Raw genomic sequence first — 14,539 nt, 5'->3', positions numbered from 1 at the left:
CAAAGTTCTAGTTAGATGACATACATTTTGATGTAGCTTGATGTCTTCAAGCTTTAAGAGCTTATCCCTAATAGTGTGGAAGCCTCAAATGGAATCACAAATCACCAAAACACCTTGGAAGAACTTGAGAGAATATGTATGCACACTAAAATCGGCCCACTCTTATTTTCACACACTTGTGCCAATTTTGTGAGCCAATGACCCCTTTATATATTATGGAGGATTAGGGTTACATCCATGTAAACCCTAATACCCATGACCTTTCATTTACATAGGATCCATGGGTTAAAAGCTCCATGGACCATCCATGAAAGCTTAGCCCAACCTAAATGAACTTGGCCCATTCCATATATATAAGAGTCCATATTTAATTAGTTCTTTTTGATCACTTAATTAATTCTAAATTAATTCTTGATCAATACTAATTAAATAATATGATTCCATATTAATATATTAGAACTTATAATATATTAATATAAATCATAAATATACTATTCTCAAAAGACTATCCATATAAATTGTGCCGGTGAAGTGCAACCCAAATGGACCATGTCGGGTCGGGTCAAGTACATACCAAATATAGTTATGGACTTAGACATTAATCCAACAATTTTAGTGTTTTAGCCTCTTGAGGCCTTGCATGCACGTAAAGTTTGAAACTTTACGTGGAATTTAAGTCCTAAGGGACTGGATTTGTAGTTTGGGGGCCTTAAATTCGACTAGAAGGGCTGAATACGTTAATACAGGGAAAACTCGATGAGTTGCCCTGGCAACTCGACGAGTTGGATTGGGTTTTCCCGCTTTCTGGATACTGAAGGAACTCGACGAGTTGATAAGACAACTTGGAGAGTCGGCTAGGGTTTTTCCACGGCTTTCTGACTACTGAAGGAACTCAACGAGTTGCTAGATGCACTCGACGAGCTGGGTCAACATGGATTGTTGATCTTGACTGTTGACTTTGACTTTGACCAGGGTTGACCAAGTTTGAATTTGAGGGTATGTTTGGTATTTCGGAATTTTGACAAAGTTAGTCATATGATGATTGTAGGCAGTTGAGTTGGAGTTGTGTGTTGGGACTTATCTTATCAGTTCAGCATGTCTTGAGAGGTGAGTCTTCTCACTATCACAATGAGTCTAAGGCCCCAAGGTCGGCACATTTTATGATATGTGGATTATTGGTTGATTATTGAGATATGTTAGTATGAAAATTGCATGGAAGACCTCGGGGGGTTCCCGTGGCCGTAGATTGAGACCATGTGGGGGTTCCCATGGCATTTGGTGTAAGACCTTGGAGGGTTTCCATGGTATCCTAGTATGTTTGTATGTTTAGCTTGTATGATATTTCCTTGGTTAGTGAAGACCATGTGGGGGTTCCCATGGCAGTTAGTGAAGACCACGTAGGGGTTCCCATGGCAGGAAGACCATGTGGGGGTTCCCATGGCAGGTAGTTAAGACCACGTGGGGTTTCCATTGGCACTAGGTATAAGCCCTTGCAGGGTTTCCATGGCATCCTTATATGTTTGTATGCATGGCTTATGTGATTTATGTAGTTGATATAGCTAGTGTGGATTATGTGATTATGTGGATTGTGTTGGGTATGCTCTGGGGAACTCACTAAACATTAGCTTATAGTGTGTTGGTTGTTTCAGGTACTTCCGAGCCTAAGGGAAAGGGCAAGGCTTGATGGCACGTCACGCACTCTCAGGCATTGTATTTGGGGACACTCTGACATTTGAATAAAATGTTTGATGTTATTGATTATGAAAACAATTGTTATTGGAATTTCATATTTTATGGGAATGTTTTGGTTATTTAAAAATGAAAATTTTTATTGGAAATTTGGTCGTTACAAGTTGGTATTAGAGCCTTGGTTTGAGGGATCCGGGCACACTCTCGGGTGTGTCAGGACTCAAACTAAGGAAATGGTAAAATTGTTTTCAAAAATCAATGTTAAAACTTTTTAGAACCGAAAAAGGGAGAGTGCAATGCGCGTAATCGGCTGAGCTCAAGTAAGTGGTTCGCCAATATTTTAGCCATGCTACACTGATATTTGGATTATAATAGTCTGATGGATTTTGGTATGTGTATGCTTTAAAAATTATATCCGGTTAGGATCTTATAGTCTTAGAATAATTGATTTGTCCTTATTTCCTGTTCCTTGTCTGGTTGTAGTCCTAGGGTAGAGTGTGTTATTCGAAAGCCAAATTGATCTTATTCTGTGTATAATTTGCATGCATAAGGCAACATGTTATGATTGATTCGAGTTGTGGTTTGATGGCATTGAGAAAATCTTAGGATAGCCTAGGATTTGAGTTATGTAGTAGCCCGTGAGATATGTTTTGTTCTGGGATGAATTAGAGTTATCAGGTAGAGCTTTGGGGAAGGTACAGATAGGTATGGAAGGTAGTATTGGGCCCGTACTACTGAAAGCACAGGACCGTGTGGAGGGATCCCCTTTTTGGACATTTTGATCATTCTGTCTTGTGGTATTACAGATCAGAATGGTGGTGACATGACTTGGAGCAGGGGGGTCAGGATCAGGATCAGGATCCGGATCTGGGTCGGGCAACGGTACAATGCCCATTGATGAGAGGCTGAGCGAGCTGATTGCAGCCGAGGTTACGATGGGCATCCTTGATGCTACCCCAGTGATTTTTGGGACAGTCAAGGAAGGGATGATGGAGATCATGGAAGAGCGGCTCAGGTGTTTCCGAGCCGAGATTGTTGCGGGCCAGGTTGGGGCCTAAACTCCCTCGTTTCGGGAGTTCAAGGCGTGCGGAGCGCCTGAGTTCTTTGGGGTCAAGGACCCCATAGCTAGTCGACGCTGGATGGCAGACGTGGAGAATGCCCAGCGCACGAGCTTTTGCCCCGATGAAGCAAAGGTGGGGTTTGCCTCATGTATGTTGAGGGACCGAGCCAGGGATTGGTGGAAGGAGGTGACTAGCCAGGTGGGAGCAGCTGGGGTGGCTGAGATGTCATGGGAGTAGTTTTTCAGATGCTTTGATATGGAGTTTGCACCATCTATTGAGGTGCAACGGTTAGTGAGAGAGTTCCAGGAGCTCCAGCAGACCACCGAGACTGTGGCGGAAATCACCTCCAAGTTTCGGGAACGAGCATTATTGATCCCGCAGTATGTTGTAGATGAGGATATGAGGAGGACGAGGTATCATTCGATGCTGAGGGATCATATCAGTGAGTTTGTGATCTTTACAGGGTGTAAAACCCTGAATGAGATGGTGCAGAAGGCCCGCGAGCGGGAGATGGAGTTGGAGCTTCGCACTAAGCGAAAGCCAGAGCAGGTTCAGACAGCTGTAGGTCAGGCTAAAAAGCCTAAGACCTCTGATTCTTCCAGTAGGGAACAGCAGGGCCGTGGCCGATGTGCCAAATGTGGGAGATCTCATGGTGGAGTTTTCCGGGTGACGGGCCCGGTGTGATATATGTGTGGTCAGCCAGGCCACGTGAGCAGGGATTGCCCCAAGAAAGGCTAGATTTGTTTTCACTGCAACCAGACTGGCCATAAAAAGGCTGATTGTCTGAGGTTGCAGAGAGGAGGAGGAGGAGCAGTGGTGGCGCCTACGCCCGCCACACTGAGGATCACTGATGGCCTCCCTGCCAAGGCGGATGCTCCTGCGGTGAAGAGCCGTGCATTTCAGTTGATTACCGAGGAGGCTCGGGCATCACCAGACGTTGTGGTTGGTGCTTATTTAATTTTCCTACTTGATATTGATTTGTATTGCTTATGTGTATATATGTGCTCATGTATAGGGACCTTTTTGGTCAATGGTATGTCAGTTCACGTTCTTTTCGATTCGAGTGCTACTCGATCGTTCATATCTCTTGCGCTTAGCAAGAAGTTACGGGACACTCCGGGGACTTTGGATTCCCCGCTTGAGGTTGAGATTGCAGATGGCCGTACTTTGAGTGTTGTGAGGGTGTATCGGGATTGTATCATGAATGTGCTTGGGGAGAGGTTTCGTGTTGATCTAGTTCTGATACCGTTGCGAGGGCTGAAGGTGATAGTCAGGATGAACTGGTTGGGGGCCAATGGGGCCATGATAGATTGCGAGCGCCAGCTGGTGAGGGTTCGAACCCCAAGTGGGGGAGAACTGGTTATTCATGGAGAGAGGGCCTCGCAGGGGCCAACCCTCTGTTCAGCTGTGAGGGCTAGGAGAGTTCTCCAGCAGGGTTTTTCAGGATTTTTGGCATATATCTCGGATACCAGGGTTGAGACCCCGACGGATTTGGGCAGTGTACCGGTTGTACAGGATTTTCGGGATGTCTTTCCCGAGGAGTTACCTGTGGTGCCTCCGGAGAGGAAAATGGAGTTTTGCATTGATTTGGTGTCGGGTGCCGCTCCCATAGCCAAGGTACTATACCGGCTATCTTTGCCCAAGATGCAGGAGTTGTCTATGCAGCTTCAGGAGATGCTAGACCGAAGGTTTATTCGTCCGATCAGTTCCCCATGAGGAGCGTCGATCCTGTTTGTGAAGAATAAGGACGGATCATACAGGATGTACATCGATTTTCGGGAGCTGAACAAGCTAACGGTGAAGAACTGTTATCCGCTTCCAAGGATCGATGATTTGTTCGACCAGCTGCAGGGTGCATCTTGGTTTTCCAAGATTGATCTTCGGTCGGGGTACCGTCAGATGAGGATTAGGGATGAGGATATACCGAAGACAACTTTCAGGACTTGGTACGGGCACTACGAGTTTCTGGTGATGCCATTCGGGCTCACCAATACCCCGAAAGCGTTCATGGATATCATGAACAGGGTGTGTAGGCTGATGTTGGATCGGTCTGTGATCGTGTTTATCGATGATATCTTGGTCTATTCTAAGACCAAGGAGCAGCATGAGCAGCATCTGAGGGAGGTATTGGAGATACTGAGGACGTAAAGACTTTATGCCAAGTTCTCAAAGTGTGATTTTTGGTTGAGATAGGTGCAGTTTTTGGGGCACATCATCAACAAAGAGGGTATTTTGGTTGATCCAGCCAAGATTGAGGTAGTGATGCGGTGGAAAGTACTGAAGAATGCATCTGAGATCGTCGCTTCTTGGTTTTAGTAGGGTACTACCGGAGATTTATCCAGGATTTTCCAAGATCGTTGTACCTTTGACTCGTTTGACCAAGAAGAATGTGACTTTTCGGTGGGGCCCGGACCAACAGTTGGCTTCGAGACCTTGAGACAGGGGTTATATGAGGCCCCGATTTTAGCGCTACCCGATGGGTTGGAGGATTTGGTGGTGTATTGTGATGCGTCCATCACAGGGTTAGGCGTTGTTTTGATGCAGATGGGGCATGTGATCGCGAACGCCTCAAAGCAGATGAAGCCTCATGAGGCGAACTACCCCACTCACGACCTGGAATTGGGGGCAGTGGTGTTTGCCCTCAAAATCTGGAGGCATTACTTGTATGGAGTTCGGTGCACCATCTTTACTGACCACAAAAGTTTGAAGTATTTGATGGATCAGCAGACCCTGAACATGCGACAGAGGAGGTGGTTGGATGTATTGAAAGATTATGATTGCGAGATCTTGTACCACCCAGGGAAGGCCAATGTGGTGGTCGATGCTTTGAGCCGCAAGACGGCAAGTGCTCCGATTAAGGACGTTTGTTTGAGCATGACAGTGATCTCTCCATTGTTGGATATGATCAAGGAGGCTCAGGTGGAGGGTTTTAAGAAAGAGAACTAGAAAATAGAGCGGATTCGGGGTCAGTTTCCCTTGTTTGTTTGGGATAGCCGAGGTTTTCTGACACAGTGTGACCGGGTGTGGGTACCGGTATCCGAGGGTGTGAGGCAGAATATCTTGGAGGAGGCACACAAATCCAAGTTCTCTATTCACCCGGGGGCCACCAAGATGTATAGGGATCTGAGGTTGAGTTACTGGTGCCCCTGCATGAAGCGGGAGATTACATGTTTCGTGGAGCGGTGCTTGACCTACAGGATGGTCAAGGCCGAACATTAGAGGCCTCACGACAAGGTTCAACTGTTACCCATTCCTATGTGGAAATGGGAAGAGATAACCATGGACGTCATCACAAACTTACCGAGGACGGCGAGGGGCGTGGACTCCATTTGGGTCATCATGGATAGATTGAAGAAGAGCGCCCATTTTATTCCGATCCCCGAGAGTATTTCTTCTGAGAAATTGGCAGATATCTATGTGTGAGAGGTGGTGGTCAGGCACGGAGTGCCAGTATCGGTGGTCTCGGACCGCGATGTCGGTTCACCTCCAGATTCTGGAGGAAGTTCCATGAGGAACTGGGCACACAGTTGCACTTCAGCACTGCATACCACCCCAAACAGACGGCCAGAGCGAGCGGATGATTCAGACGCTCGAGGATATGTTGCGGGCATGCGTATTGGACTTCGGAGGGAGTTGGGATACATACCTCCCACTAGCATAGTTTTCATATAACAATAGTTATCATGCTAGTATCGAACAATCACCGTTTGAAATGTTGTTTGGTCGGAGGTGTAGGACTCCTATTTGCTGGGGCGAGGTAGGGTGTCGTGTCTTGGGGAGCACCGCGGTGGTGCTCAAGACTACCGAGTTGATTTAGCAGGTGCGCGACAGGTTGCGAGTCGCATAGAGCCGTCAGAAAAGCTATGCTGACCGGCGCCGATCGGATCTCGAGTTTCAGGTGGGGGACTTTGTTTTGCTGAAAGTATCGCCATGGAAGGGAGTCATCAGGTTTCTAAAGAGAGGCAAGTTAGGGCCCCGATATATTGGCCCGTTCAATATTTCTGCCCAGGTGGGCAAGGTGGCTTACCGTTTGGATCTGTCGGACGAGCTTAGCTAGATACACAACACCTTCCATGTGTCTCAGCTTTGCAAGTGTGTTACAGACGAGGCCGTGGTTATATCTCTAGACGACATTCAGGTGGATGAGAGCATGAACTACATTGAGAGGCCCGTTGCGGTTCAGGATAGGAAGACTAAGGTCCTTCGTAACAAGGAAGTGAACCTAGTGAAGGTACAATGGCAGCACCGAAGAGGCTCCGAATGGACATGGCTGTAACGCCCGTGTTTCTAGGCTAGGCATTAATATTGACATAATGGTCTAGGTTAACCTTTGTAACTCATTTAGAAGAAATGAAAAGGAATTATGTGAATTTTATGTGAATTATGTGTTTTATGCTTAATTATTAGGGTTTAATTAATTAAGAATAAAAATGAGCGTCAAAAATTAAATTTTAGATAAAGCCGATATCTATTAAGAAACTTGTAGTGGGCGTGACAAGGATTACAGATATATAAAGAATACCGAAATCCGAGTTATAACGAAGAAGTTATGACCTATCGAAGTTTCACGATAAACCGGCACGGTGCCGAATGTCGTAAAAAGTGAGTTTTTGATAAACTACTTTTTAGCCTTAGTGATCTAAACGAAACTCGTAGTGTTCGTTAAACCGAGAGTAGATATAAAAACAACGCCCAAATCTGACTTCGTATGAGGAAGTTATGATTTTTCGAAGTTTCAGCTTAGTAGTAGACAGCTAAAAACTCGAATTCTAGATTGAGCGATTTTTAGCCGACACGGCCTAAACGAGAATCGAAGGTCTCGTAATTTATAGCACAACGGTAAAAAGTCTGACGAAAACGGACGTCGGATGAAGAAGTTATAAATTTTTAACGGATTTCCTGTCCCGGTCTGTTAAAAATAATAATTTAAAAATTAAAGTCAAAATTAGCCAACGAAGTCTAAACGAAAGTTGTAGAACGTAATTTTACCTACGCGTGTATATAAAGAACGTCAAAAACGGAGCTCGTATGAGAAAGTTATGGATTTTACAAGAATGGGCACAATTTTCGAGAAAATTCGCAAGGAATGGTGCTGGCCACGTGATCCTCGCATGCATAGCCCGTGCGCAACACGCGTGTCGCTTGCTGATTGGACCGAGGGTGCGGTCCAATGATCTTCCGACGCCTCGCTTCTGACTCATCATCCGAGCCTCGCTGGCCCAATCCGAAGGCGCCGCGTGCCCTTCGCGTGTCCGAACCCTCGCATACGTGTCCTCCTCCGGATCCGACCACGTGTCCGAAGCTCTTGCTGCCGCGTGTCTCGCCTGCTGACTCTTCCCTTCTAAGCCGACCTTCGGACCCCTATATATAGAAGGCATGCGAGCCTTCTCGGCTACATTTGGGAAATTGCCATTTTTAGCCCCTTTCTCCATATTTTCTTCATCTTAACCTCCCCCGATGCCCCGAGATCAATTCCAATGCCCGGAACACATCCCGGAGTGCCTGAAGGCCCGGAAAATTTATCTTTTCGGTTTTGAAGCCCGACCTTTCGCAGAGCCTGGTTTCTCAATAAAACTCCCGGTTTTATTAGAAACGATCGTTTTAGGCAACGAAGTGCTGCCCGATTATCGTTAAATCAAGTGAGTGTATAGTCACTTTCACCTTACACATAGATATGAAGTATTTACCTTAAAATACGTGCTATGTGTAAATATATTAATTGTTTATTTGAGGTGACTGTTGAATTGATGTTTTATACAAGTTTTAAACTGTATATATATATATATATATATATATATATATATATATATATATATATATATATATATATATATATATATATATATATATTGATCTACAAATATATTGGGTAAAACATGGGTAGATTAATTAGATGATGTGTGATGAAATAAAAGTGATGAGAGGTATCGATGTTTAAGATGATCTAGTCATCTAGCAGAGTATAGACAACGGCCACAGACTATTTTAGATAGTCCAGTGGAACGTTAGTAGACTTGTAATCGGTACGTATGTTTGAACTATATGTTCATAAAGTGTTCTTGAACTATATGTTCATTAGGTGTTTTTGAACTATGTGTTCATCCATTAGTTCTTCCTTTTGACACTATTACGTGTCGGGGTACGGGAACGTACGGGAGTACTTTATCAGTATTTTCCCTATACTTTTATTTGGAAGAGCTTTGGAGTCTTCGTTCTTTTATGAAGTGATCGGACTAGCTTCATGAATTAGTGATATAGATCATGAGTTAAATAGTGGGTGTGTGATGAAAGGTGAGTTGGATAGATGAGATGATCAGTGATATAGATCATGAGTTGAGAGTGAGTGGTGAAATATGGGAAAAGCTTTTACCCAGATGTTGGCGTGAGTGGTGCAATATGAGAAAAGCCCTTACCCAACGTTGACCCCCGTCATTCAGCAGAGTATGGATGAAAACTATGGACTGTTTTGATGGTCTGTGGAACACTAGCAGGCTCGTAACCTGTAGGTGTTAATGGACTTAAGTGTTCATTCGCTGTACTCTAAAACCCCCCGTCATTCAACAGAGTATGGATGACAACCATGGATTGTTTTGATGGTTTGTGGAACACTAGCAGGCTCGTAACCTGTAGGTGTTAATGGACTTAAGTGTTCATTCGCTGTACTCTATTCCCCTCATGAGTGCCTTTAGGGCAAGTAAGGCTGGGGAAAACCCCTTAAGTATGTTCATCAGCTGTATGGAAAACCCATTGACATGTATTGCGGGGGAAAACTCCCGTGGGAAATACCATCGATGAATAAGAGCTATGGACTAGCACATGGCAACGATGTGACTTCGTGCCTATTTGACATAAATTGCTGAAGGAAGGCAATGTTGTCACCTTGTTGGTTGTTTTAATGTTAGGATGTCTTGTTTGACATAACTTGCTGAGGGAAAGCAGTGTTGTCACCCCGATGTTTGTTCTATTTGACATAAATTGCTGAAGGAAAGCAATGTTGTCACCTTGTTGGTTGTTTTAATGTTAGGATGTCTTGTTTGACATAACTTGCTGATGGAAAGTAGTGTTGTCACCCCGATGTTTGTTCTATTTGACATAAATTGCTGAAGGAAAGCAATGTTGTCACCTTGTTGGTTGTTTTATGTTAGGATGTCTTGTTTGACATAACTTGCTGAGGGAAAGCAGTGTTGTCACCCCGGTGTTTGTTTTATTTGACATAACTTGCTAAAGGAACCCCCAAAGCAATGTTGTCACCCCTAGTGATAATCCTTAGGCTAGGTCCCTTATGATAGTTGTTTTAGGGACGTAAAGTGAGGATAATGGGAATGGGCAATTAAGGTTATTTTGGTTGATGGAATTAATAAATTTATTGTTGATTGAGAACTTAATAAGTTTATTATTTATTGTGGGTTGAAAACCCTATATGCTCACCAGGCTCCCAAGCCTGACCCACTCAGTTTATTTGTATCACAGGTATCGATACGAAGTTGCTTTACACTGAGAGATTAAAAGAGAAGTAGATCACTAGTGTAAATGAATGTAAGTTTTGTTTATGCTTATGTTTTTGTATTGACAATGACATCCCAATGGTTTAAGTGATTAAAATACATTTCTTCGGAAATGATTTGATAACATTTTATCATGTTTGGTTTTGGGAACAAATTCCGTAACACTTTTAATCAAATGATTACTCTGATTTTATTTTAAAAAGCATAAACGAAATCGGTCTTTTCTGGCCGTGAAATTAGGGATGTCACAATGGCAGACGGAAGATGAGATGCGAGACCACTACCCGGATTGTTTTGCATCAGTAGACTTCGGGGACGAAGTCTAGTTCAAGTAGGGGAGATTTGTAATGCTTCTATTTCTCAATAATTTAGGGTTTTGGACTGGAACTTCATCGAGTTGGGAAGCTCCAACTCGTCGATTAGGGATCATTATGGACGCGGGATGAAGGGTCTACTCGACGAGTTGGAAGGCCCCAACTCGACGAGTAGACGCTGGAAAGGAAAGCCCTAATTTTTCGGGTTTTACACCCTATATAAAGAAGTTATGGCTCATTTGTGGCCTCCCTCATCATCCTTACAGTCCAGAGAAACCCTAGTTTGAGCCTTATACCTTCTTGAGTGTGTGTGAGAGCCTTGCAAAGTGATTTTGGTGTGGTTGTGAAGGAACTTGGAGCTTGAAGAGGTTGGAGTAAAGGGAGAAGTAGTAGATCTAACATCTACTCTGTTTTGGCAACCATCTTGAGGTATAAAGTTGATACGCTGACCTTTTATTTCTTAGATCTTCACTTATGAAAGTATATGGTCACTTTTGGTGCATAATGGAGTCATTCTCGGATTTTAACTTGTCATGAGGATGTGGTTTCATATCTGGACACCTCTAGACCTCCATGGATATAAAGTTGCCCACTTTATCTAGTCTTGGCCCTCTTCCATGCCCTAAACCTTTTATTAAACTTACTTTTAGTGTTTTAGCCTCTTGAGGCCTTGCATGCACGTAAAGTTTGCAACTTTACGTGGCATTTCAGTCCTAAGGGACTGGATCTGTAGTTTGGGGGCCTTAAATTCGACTAGAAGGGCTGAATACGTTAAGACAGGGAAAACTCGACGAGTTGCCCTGGCAACTCGACGAGTTGGGTCGGGTTTTCCCGCTTTCTGGATACTGAAGGAACTCGGCCAGTTGGCTAGGGTTTTTCCCCGACTTTTTGGATACTGAAGGAACTCGACGAGTTGCTAGATGCACTCGACGAGCTGGGTCGACATGGATTGTTGACCTTGACTGGTGACTTTGACTTTAACCACGGTTGACCAAATTTGACTTTGAGGGTATGTTTGGTATTTCGGGATTTTGACAAAGTTAGTCACATGATGATTGTAGGCAGTTGAGTTGGAGCTGCGAGTTGAGATTTAGCTTATCAGTTCAACATTTCTTGAGAGGTGAGTCTTCTCACCATACCAATGGGCCTAAGGCACCAAGGCCGACCCATTTTATGATATGTGGATGGTTGGATGATTATTGCGATATGTTGGTATGACAATTGCATGGAAGACCCTGGGGGTTCCCGTGGTAGTAGATTGAGGCAATGTGGGGGTTCCCATGGTGTTTAGCTTGTATGATATTTCCTTTGTTAGTGAAGACCACGTGGAGGGTTCTCATGGGAGTTAGTGAAGACCACGTGGGGGTTCTCATGGGAGTTAGTAAAGACCATGTGGGGGTTCTCATGGCAATTAGTGAAGACCATGTGGGGGTTCCCATGGCAGGTAGTTACGACCACGTGGGGGTTCTAGTGGCACTAGGTATAAGACCTTGTAGGGTTTCCATGGCATCCTTATATGTTTGTATGCATGGCTTATGTAATTTATGTAGCTGATATAGCTAGTGTGGATTATATGATTATGTGGATTGTGTGGGGTATGATCTGGGGAACTCACTAAGCATTAGCTTACAGTTTTTTGGTTGTTTCATGTACTTTTGAGCCTAAGGGCAAGGGCAAGGTTTGATGGCGTGGCACGCACTCTCCGACATTGTATTTGGGGACACTCTGACATTTGAATAAAATGTTTGATGTTATTGATTTTGAAAACAATTGTTATTTGAATTTCATATTTTATGGGAATGTTTTGTTTATTTAAAAATGAAAATTTTTATTGGAAATTTGGGTCGTTACCATATATATATATATATATATATATATATATATATATATATATATATATATATATATATATATATATATATAATTGGTTTTATTAAATAACGTATAAATATCCATTATACTTATGTATGCATTTGATTCCAAGGATAAGGGTGTGCAGTTTTACTATGTACCCTTTTAATCTAAACCATTCTTAAAATAATCCAGTGGTCATATATATATACTTATATGGTTATGTATGTTTGTGTCTTCATATATATATATATATATATATATATATATATATATATATATATATATATATATATATATATATATATATAATTGGTTTTATTAAATAACGTATAAGTATCCATTATACTTATGTATGCATTTGATTCCAAGGATAAGGGTGTGCAGTTTTACTATGTACCCTTTTAATCTAAACCATTCTTAAAATAATCCAGTGGTCATATATATATACTTATATGGTTATGTATGTTTGTGTCTTCATATATATATATATATATATATATATATATATATATATATATATATATATATATATATATATATATATATAGGTTTAGGTTCTATGGAAATAAAAAAAACCCTAAAAATCATAAAAATGCATAAAAAAATATTTAGAGATCACAAAACTTTTTTTTGAAATTTTTTATCAAAAAATCGCATCTTTTAACATAAAATCGCTAAAAAAAATTTTACAAAAAAAAATAATAAAAACAAATAAATTGATTTTTTATTTTTTTTTTCAGCGAAATTATAAAAAAGGCTGCGATTTTTTGATGAAAAAATTCAAAATAAAGTTTTGTGATGTATAGGTATTTTTTTTATGCATTTTTATGATTTTTAGGGTTTTTTTTAGGGTTTTTTTGTTTTCCAAATAACCCTTCCCTATATATATATATATATATATACTAGCTGTTTACCCGCGCCAAGCGACGGATGTACATAGAATTTTTTTCAGCTATTAAGTTTTATTAGAAAACATTGTGATTACAAGTAACACGTGATGCATCAAATAATACATTTTTACTATTAAAGTACATATGGGTTAACCGGTTAGGACCGAATAAGTATATCCAATTTGGTTCCCCGATATGTAATTTCGATTGAATTGGTCATCGGTTCTATTAGCTCAGTTCTACCGTTTATGGCCTTAATCGGTTCTACAAAATTGGAACCGGGAATGTGAAAAGACTTTTTTTCCCTTGGCCGGTGAGTATGGACGTATCACACCACACACATTAAAAAAATAAAAAAAACAATAATAAATAAACTTCTGATCACATACAACACAAACTCAAAGTCTCAATAGCCAACTCGATCACCAATTTGTTTGATATTTTGTACGTAAGACTAATATGTTGCAAAATGTGTACGTTTAATGAAGTTCTTTTTCTTAGACTTATATATGACTTATATTTAAATTATAAAATTTTTGACTGTATGAACATTTTGCAGGTAACTTATAATTACAAAATAATAACACCCCTTCACGTTAATAAAAGTACCAAACAGCCCCTGACTTAAAAAGAGTACGAAACAACCTCTGAATACATTTTTTACCAAGACAATACGGTTCTCCTGGTTCTAGAACCTAATATGGTTCTTATTGGTTCCATAGCAAATTGTACATGTTTTTTAGTTCTTCTTGGTTACTACCCGAACTGGAACCGGTAATATGCCTGATCCATAACCGGTCTCATACCGAAATAACCGGTCCGGTTTTCGGTTCCTATTTATGTTCAAATTCTGTTTTCGGTTCTTAAGGTTTCGGACCTGTTTAAATAAGTTTTTTTTTCCTTTTCGATCATGTCATGCAATTAAATCAAAATAAGTTTTGAATATTTTTTTTATAAAATATTGATACTTTATGACCAAAAGTTATATATTTATAAATGAGATAACCATAAAAATATAGAATAAATCAATTTATTTTTATTGTTTTTAATTTTGTTATAAAGTTGGAGTTAAAAATGAAAATATTGATGTCATACAATTTGTATATATTATAATTTTTGTTTATAATAATGAGGTAGTATTCAAACGTGGCATAACATCATTAGGGGTGGTTCTATATACATGCATGACCTAGATAAAATTGGCAAAAAAAAACAGATTATGGTTT

Source organism: Lactuca virosa, chromosome 8, assembly GCF_052849685.1.
Source record: "Lactuca virosa cultivar CGN04683 chromosome 8, Lactuca_virosa_CGN04683_v6, whole genome shotgun sequence".
Lineage (NCBI taxonomy): Eukaryota > Viridiplantae > Streptophyta > Magnoliopsida > Asterales > Asteraceae > Lactuca > Lactuca virosa.
This window is presented reverse-complemented; position numbering follows the sequence as displayed.